Source organism: Poromitra crassiceps (genome assembly GCF_964638095.1).
Source record: "Poromitra crassiceps genome assembly, chromosome: 10".
NCBI classification, from domain to species: domain Eukaryota; kingdom Metazoa; phylum Chordata; class Actinopteri; order Beryciformes; family Melamphaidae; genus Poromitra; species Poromitra crassiceps.
The window spans coordinates 4,186,172-4,193,671 of record NC_139631.1 but is presented as its reverse complement, the minus strand read 5'-3'; the positions used below and the strand labels follow the sequence as shown (position 1 = coordinate 4,193,671).

General features: G+C 43.8%; 1 protein-coding gene and 1 pseudogene across 2 annotated transcripts in view; one reads left to right on the top strand and one right to left on the bottom strand.

Moving 5' to 3' along the window:
• The window catches only part of LOC310783785 (transmembrane protein 132C), a gene marked incomplete at both ends in the record, with an annotated part of 144,414 nt that overhangs the window by 97,226 nt on the left and 39,688 nt on the right, over positions 1–7,500 (top strand). The window lies entirely within an intron of this gene.
• LOC310783721 (lysine--tRNA ligase pseudogene) overlaps positions 1,818–7,500 on the bottom strand; it is a 22,900-nt pseudogene continuing 17,217 nt past the window's right edge. Inside the window, exons 2-3 of the transcript in view lie at positions 5,988–6,344; positions 1,818–1,843 (exon numbers count right to left, since the gene is read on the bottom strand). The product of the transcript in view is annotated as a lysine--tRNA ligase pseudogene (transcript). The remainder of the gene's footprint in view (positions 1,844–5,987; positions 6,345–7,500) is intronic.

The window sequence follows — 7,500 nt, the reverse complement described above, 5'->3', positions numbered from 1 at the left end:
GAGTGAAATAGATGATATGTGTTGGATTTGATTGACAGGATGCCTGTCCATCACTGACCAATAGCAGGCGGAGCCGCAGCTCCTCTCATCCAAACTTACTTCTGGCAAGATGGCAACGGTGAAAATGCCAAACTCAGGATTCAAAACAGGAGTCCTCAAACGAACAGGTGACGTCACACTGGCTACGGCCATCTTGTTTTTACAGTCTATGGACCCTATATCCTCATATGACACCAGCTTGTTGCTACAGCCAGAGATTTATATCAGACTAAAGAGATGAGTCAACTCTACTCTGCAATTCTGCATCCCTGCATCTGTCTATTTAGCAGCCATCATCCATTACCCTAACTTTCACCCCACATCACTCCACCCTCTCCTCTCTCTCATTCTCACCTCTCAATCACCCCCCCCCCCACACACCCCCGCCACATACACACACACACACACACACACACACACACAGCCTCACCCCACCCGTCTCCCTCTCTCACCCCTGACATGTAGTCAGCTGTGGCCTGGCCTCCATCACTGCCCCCACGCCACAGAGAGCACCGCTGCCTGCTGCTGCTCTTCAGGTGTGTGTGTGTGTGTGTGTGTGTGTGTGTGTGTGTGTGTGTGTGTGAGTGAGAGAGAGAGAGAGAGAGTGTGTGTGTGAGTGTGTGATAGTGAGGAGAGAGAGAGTGTGTGTGTGTGTGTGTGTGTGTGTGTGTGTGTGAGAGAGAGTGAGAGAGAATGTATTTGTGTGTGAAAGAAAGAGAGAGAGAGAGAGAGTGAGTGTGTGAGAGAGTGAGAGAGAGAGAGAGAGAATGTATTTGTGTGTGAAAGAAAGAGAGAGAGAGAGAGGGTGTGTGTGTGAGAGAGAGTGAGAGAGAATGTATTTGTGTGTGAAAGAGAGAGAGAGAGAGAGAGAGAGAGAGAGAGAGTGTGTGTACGTCCTGCCCTGTACTTAACCCATCTCACCATGGCAATCGGAAAGGGAATAAGCTCAGTGCTGCCTCTCAAAGCAATGAGCGGCACTGTGTGTGTGTAAGTGGGTTTCTGTGTGTGTGTGTGTGTGTGTGTGTGTAAGTGGTTTTCTGTGTGTGTGTGTGTGTGTGTGTGTGTGTGTGAGGCCCCACAAAACGATATTACCACCATGCTGAAGTGTATTTAATACTATGTGTAAGATTCGGGAAGAAATGTATGTGCTCCGCTATTAACGTTACTGTCTGGTGTGGATAATGTGACAGTTGGAACGTTACTGCCGTTACGCTTATGGAACATTGTTTGATTGCAGTAACAGATCAAGTCTCTGTTGGTTTGGTCCTGTCCAGCTAACAGCAGCCCCAGTGGAAGCCGGCAGTTAGCTCCTGGCTCCTGCTAACGTTAAACTAAGCCAAAACACCAGCAAACACGTCACAATAACGTCCGCTAATTCGTCCAGAATCCTCCTGGCCCATTGCCGTTTTCAAGTGACTTTTATCAGATCACGTTACGAAGCAACCAACACCTCCTGACGGCAACCCAATTCTTCAACTTACAGTGAAAAGTAGGGAGGTAAAACACACAGAAATGTAATCGGTACTTTCAATAGTACTGAAACGCTTGAATATCCCCATCTAAATATGTCAGAAAAGACACTCAGGAGCTGTGCTTTCTTTTCACAGCGCTGAACTTAGTAGGCGTTGTCAGCATACCTCTCACATAAGGTCCAGGTTACTTAGCCAATCGAGGACAACAAACTACATTATAATATTTAGGTCAACAAGAGCCCAGAGTCCTATGTTGTGCTGTACCGGTCCATAAAGCAGGTCTGGCTGGTCTCTGCTGTCAGCCTGTCAGCCTGTCAGCCTGTCACTGGTCACTGGCCACCAGTGTCAGTAGGAGTCAGAAGTTACACATAGGGCCGTTAAGACACGATACGCAATTAGTGCAATTTTAAAAGATCAATACTTGGCATCCGTCTATTGATATACTGTATTGTCACGCAAGATATTGCAGTGTGTGTGTGTGTGTGTGTGTGTGTGTGTTTTGTTGTTTCACTCAGTGTGTTTCTGACTGTCTTCTGCACCATTTGTCTCCCACTGGCATACATGTTATCACATTTACACACACACACACACACACACACACACACACACACACACACACACACACACACACACACACACAGTTCACACACAAGTGAGGGACAAGGTGTAAGCAAGTCTGGCAGGTGAGAGTGTGAGACGCAGAGTGAGATGATGAAAAATAGCATAAGAAAGAGCAAGAAAGGAAGTGTGCAGGAGAGAGTGAAAGAGACAGAGAAAGAGACCAGAGAGAGAGAGTGAGAGAGAGTGAGAGAGAGAGAGAGAGAAAGAGACCAGAGAGAACGAGAGATAGAGAGAGAGAGAGAAACAGACAGAGAGAGAGAGAGAAACAGAGAGAGAGAGAGAGAGAGAGAGAAAGAGACCAGAGAGAACGAGAGATAGAGAGAGAAAGAGACCAGAGAGAACAAGAGAGAGAGAGAGAGAGAGAGAGAAGGAGAGCGAGAGAGAGAGAGAAAGAGACCAGAGAGAAAGAGAGAAACGGACAGAGAGAGAGAGAGAAACAGAGAGAGAGAGAGAGAGATTGGCTATATCAACTGCGGTGTTGTTGCCTTTCCCAGGGCATTGTTCCCTCGTTAGCAGTGGTTGGTCTGGGTACTGCAGGTCTATTATCAGTATAAAGCCACATGCTGGACCACATTTTTTATTTTTATTTTATTTATTCGTTTATTTGTCAGGGACAATGCAAGAATCATTGTAACAAGTTACAAGAACATGAAACATATGCGATGCATATAGGATATCTAGCCAAGGCTAATTTGCAATCCCTGTCCCTGGGTAGGCTTTTCTAATAAAAAACATAATCTAAACAAAGTGCAAACATAAAAATTGTGACACGATCATACAAAATTTACAGTAAAATTATGCTACTACATCATACAAGATTTACAGTAGAATTACACAACTACATCAGTGATCAATGGTCGCAGGTTTGATTTTGCTTCAGCCAGTGTTTCACCTTTTCATTAAAGCTTTTCAGATTAGTTTGCATTTTTATTTCTGTTGGTAGGGAATTCCACATGTGTATCCCTTTTACTGAAAAGGATGACTGACCGAAGGTAGTTTTGCGTTGGGCCACTCTACAATTGCCATTCGCTGATCCCCTTGTGGCAATTCTATTGCTGTTTATTTTTGTGACATATGGTGAAAGTACGGCTGGGACGAGATTATTCACACATTTAAAAATCAACTTGACAAATGAAAACTTAATGAAGCTGTCAAAACTGAGCAGCTTGTACTTGTGTAGAATTTTACAGTGATGCCATTTCATTTGTTTTCGATCCATTATTTTCAGTGCCTGTTTGTACAGTGATGTGACAGGTTTGACAGTTGCCTGTGAAGCCTGGGCCCATACAGTTACACAGTAAGATAAGTGAGAAAATATCATGGCATGCATGAACAGTTGAGCTGCCTTGAGAGGTATGTAATGTCTTATCATTCTAAAGCAGTTCAAATTGATCTTGACTGTTTTGCATATTTTTTTCACATGTTTGTCAAATTTGAGTTGAGAATCCAAGATGACACCTAAGAATTTAAAATCGTTGACCTCTTTTATTTCCTCTCGATCTATTTGTATTATGAGACTGTCTTGTGCTCTCCTTCTTATGGAGAAACACATAGATACAGTCTTAGTGAGATTCAGAGTTAGGTGGTTGTTTTTGAGCCATTGGGATACAACCTTCATTTCATTAGTTAGTATCTCAGCTGCTTGAAAAGGGGTTTTAGCTGATACATAAATGACTGTGTCGTCAGCGTACATTTGACAACCAGCACTTTTGCAACATGCTGGTAGATCATTTATGTATAAGCTAAAGAGCAAAGGCCCCAAGATCGAGCCTTGTGGAATGCCCATTCTTGATTGTCGGGGGATTGAGTGTTTTCCTCTGATTTTAACACATTGCTCTCTACAGCCGAGATATGAAGCAAACCAGCCGGTTGCTTGCTCTGAAAAATTAAAAGTTGTAAGTTTATTTAATAAGATCTTGTGGTTTACGGTGTCAAAGGCCTTTTTAAGGTCTAAAAACACCGCCCCCACTACATTACCCTTGTCCAGTGAACTCTTGATGTTTTCAGTGAGGTAGCAGTTAGCCGTTTCCGTTGAAAACCCTGCCCTGAATCCGAATTGTTTGGGGTAAATAAGTTTATTGCTTTCTAGGTGGTCAATGAGTTGTTCTGCAACAACTTTTTCCAGGACTTTTGAGAAAACGGGTAGAATAGCAATTGGTCTATAGTTGCTAGCTAGCTTTGGTGCTCCAGCTTTGAAAATTGGTATGATGGTTGCTGTTTTCCAGCTTTGTGGGAATTTACCAGTTCTTATGGAGGTGTTTATCATATGAGTTATAGGTTTGATCAGGGTGGCGCTATGTGTTTTAATAAAAGCAGTATCCAGCCCGAACAGATCCTTTGCCTTTGAGTTACTTAATTTATTGATAATTCTACCCACTTTCTCTTGGTCAACCTCTTTAATATAAAAGGATTGTGATGAGTCTTTCATAATAACATGTGGTGTCGTTACTGGTTCAAAATTGTCTGCAAGCTCTTCCACTGATTGTATAAAGTAATTATTAAATTCATTTGCTATTTCTGTACTATCAGTGCTGATTACTCCCTTCACCTCCAGCTCATTTATTGATTTTTGTTCACTGGGTTTAAGTTTAGTGAGGCTATTTAAGTGCTTCCAGAGAGAGGCGCTATTTCCTCCAGATTCTGCAATCAGCTGTGTAAAGTAAGTGGTTTTTGCCTTACGCAGCTCCCTTACAACCATGTTTCTTAAGCCTTTAAAAATAAGGAGGTCTGTATTCACTTTGGTGAGCAGTGACTTTTTCAATGCTAGATCTCTTTTTTTCATTAACTTGCGAATATCATTATTCAGCCAGGGTAAAGAGACTCTTCTTTGTTTGCTTTTAAAGATCTGTGTATATTTCTCAAGCAGTTCTGTGAGAGTTTTTAGCAGAGTGTTACAGCAGTTATCTGGATCATTGGTTTGTAAAACGTCATTCCAGTCAATTTTATTTAGTTCGTTTTCAAATTGTGGCATTTTATTTTTGGGAATGAAGGCACTCCCTGGTTTATGTTCATTTACAAACACTGGTAGACGCTGTTTTGTTAGTTTTCTAGTAATCAGGGTCATATTGTGGTCAGACAGGCCCGTTAATAAATTGTATGTCCTTGTGACTCGTTCGGGTCTGTTTGTGACTATCAAATCAATCAAGGTTTTACTCGATCGAGTGATTCTTGTTGGACCTTTTACCATCTGTTGAAAATTATGTTTTGACAACATCATTTTCAGCTTTTGTTTACAACTTTTATCTGACCAATTTATATTAAAATCTCCAAAAAAAATTGATTCAGAGCGGAAGTTAGACAGTTTGAACAATTCATCTAATTCATGATAGAAAGAGATGTCATGTGACGGTGGATTATACAGGATTGCTATGTTAAAATTCATCTTGGGAGACAATATTACATTTAAGGCTAAACATTCTAATGATGTGTCCAGTTTAATCTCGCTACATTTAAAAGTATCCCTGACATAAAACAATACACCCCCTCCCCTACCCGTTGCTCGATCTTTTCTATAGCATACATATCCGGGAACATCAATCATGCTGGTCGCGATATTACAGTTAAGCCATGTTTCACTCAGACCTAAGAAATCAAGGTTAGAGTCCGTCAATAGATGCTGGATTTGATCTCCTTTTGATATTATACTCCGAATGTTCAAATGTCCCCCCACGATTCCTTTAGGTTTGGATTTGGGGTCCCATATCACCTTTGCGTGATTTACAGTCTGGAAAAATCGAAATTCATGTTGTTTTTGCGCTGAATGGGCAGCTTTTTCACAGTGTGGTTTGGGAGTCATGTTGGTTGAGCGCATCGCTCGTTCTTCTGGTGGTAGCGTGTGTTGCGGGTTTGACTCACCAAAGGTACCATGTCCCTCGGAGTGAAATTCCGCGTTGAAAGGTGGGCTGTGTTTTCGTTGGTCGGTCACAGCATGCGGCGCGCCTGGCGAAGTCAGCAGAATGTCTCCTGGCCGTCCATTACGGTGTGTGTTGGTATCGATCCAAGCCGAGTCAGCCGCCGCGCGCACCCCCGGCGTCGGCAGGGAAGCAGTCGGCTCTATCCGCTTCAGATCCCCGCTGGCACTGCACCCCTCCGGCGAGAGGCCAGCGGGAGAAGCGCCCACAGGGCCGACAGGTGCACTAGTAGCGATGATGGTAGAGAGCTGGATGGTGGGGAGCTGGAGAGCATTAGCGAACGTTGCCAGTTGCGGGGATCCTAGAGTTGGAAACAACACTGACTGCGTTAGAGAAACGCAGGGATCCGTGTTGGTCATAGCCACCTGTGGAGTCGCTGGAGTGTGAATTGGCCCCGGGTTGAGATGAACATCTCCTGACAGCAGCAGTAGGAGGAATATAGTTGTGACGGTTTTCCATCTCGCCGGCCGTTGTTGCGCAACCTGTCCCGGCCCAGATCCAGGTGCAGAAGCTCTGCCGTTCTTCAGCAGGAAGAAAAAAACGGCAATATATCCATGTCCATAGAAATTGATCCTTGGTTTTTCGGTTAATATACTCATTGGGTCTTCAATGTAGCATCGGGCATTGTAGCCGCATTGCAGCTGATGTCTCCATTCACGTTATGAAACTATGCAGTGTCAAATCACGAGCGCAAAAGAAGGCACAATTTCAAACAAGTAAGTGACAAGTAAACTTTATACTGCCCACTTGTGGTCAAACTACAAGAAAGCAAGCATGCAGATACCTCAAAGTAGCTTACAATGCGATGAGAATATTACTTAGGGTGGTTTCTCACTGGGGACCAGGGCCCGTTACCAAGCACACTCGTCCCCAAACTGACCCCAGGTCCAGTTCCTTTGATCAGTGGGAACATTGTGTTCCAGGCATGGTTCTCTGTTCCGTTCCCCGGGTCTCCTGGAAAAGCTGGTCTGGGCACGGAACCCATGAGTGTGAACGCAAGCTTACCAAAACACTGATGGACTAGATATTTCTTTACCGTGTGATGGGCAGTTATCCTATGGTTGGAACCACGTGTCACATTCAGAAGGAGACTACTGGCATTCTACAGCATGATTGCTGTACTTTGGCTCTATATCCCCCAAGTGAAATTGTTATAATAATAAATAAATAAAAGTGTCTCTTTCTCCAGCCGTCAGACTGCACAAGCAGCTCTCTGGATACTTGTTGGTTTAGAGGCAATTGAGTTTTGTGTTGCAGTCATTTGGTTTCAACACTGTTTCCACGGCTTCATCCCCTATAGTGCAAGGTGTTTGGCGAAATCAATCTCTCTCTCTCTCTCTCTCCCTCCCCCCCCTCTCTCTCTCTCTCTCTCTCCCCCTCCCTCCCCCTCTCTCCAGTCATCAGAAGTCACAAGGAATGGCATGGTAACAAGTTAGTTGAAGGGACATATGGGAGTG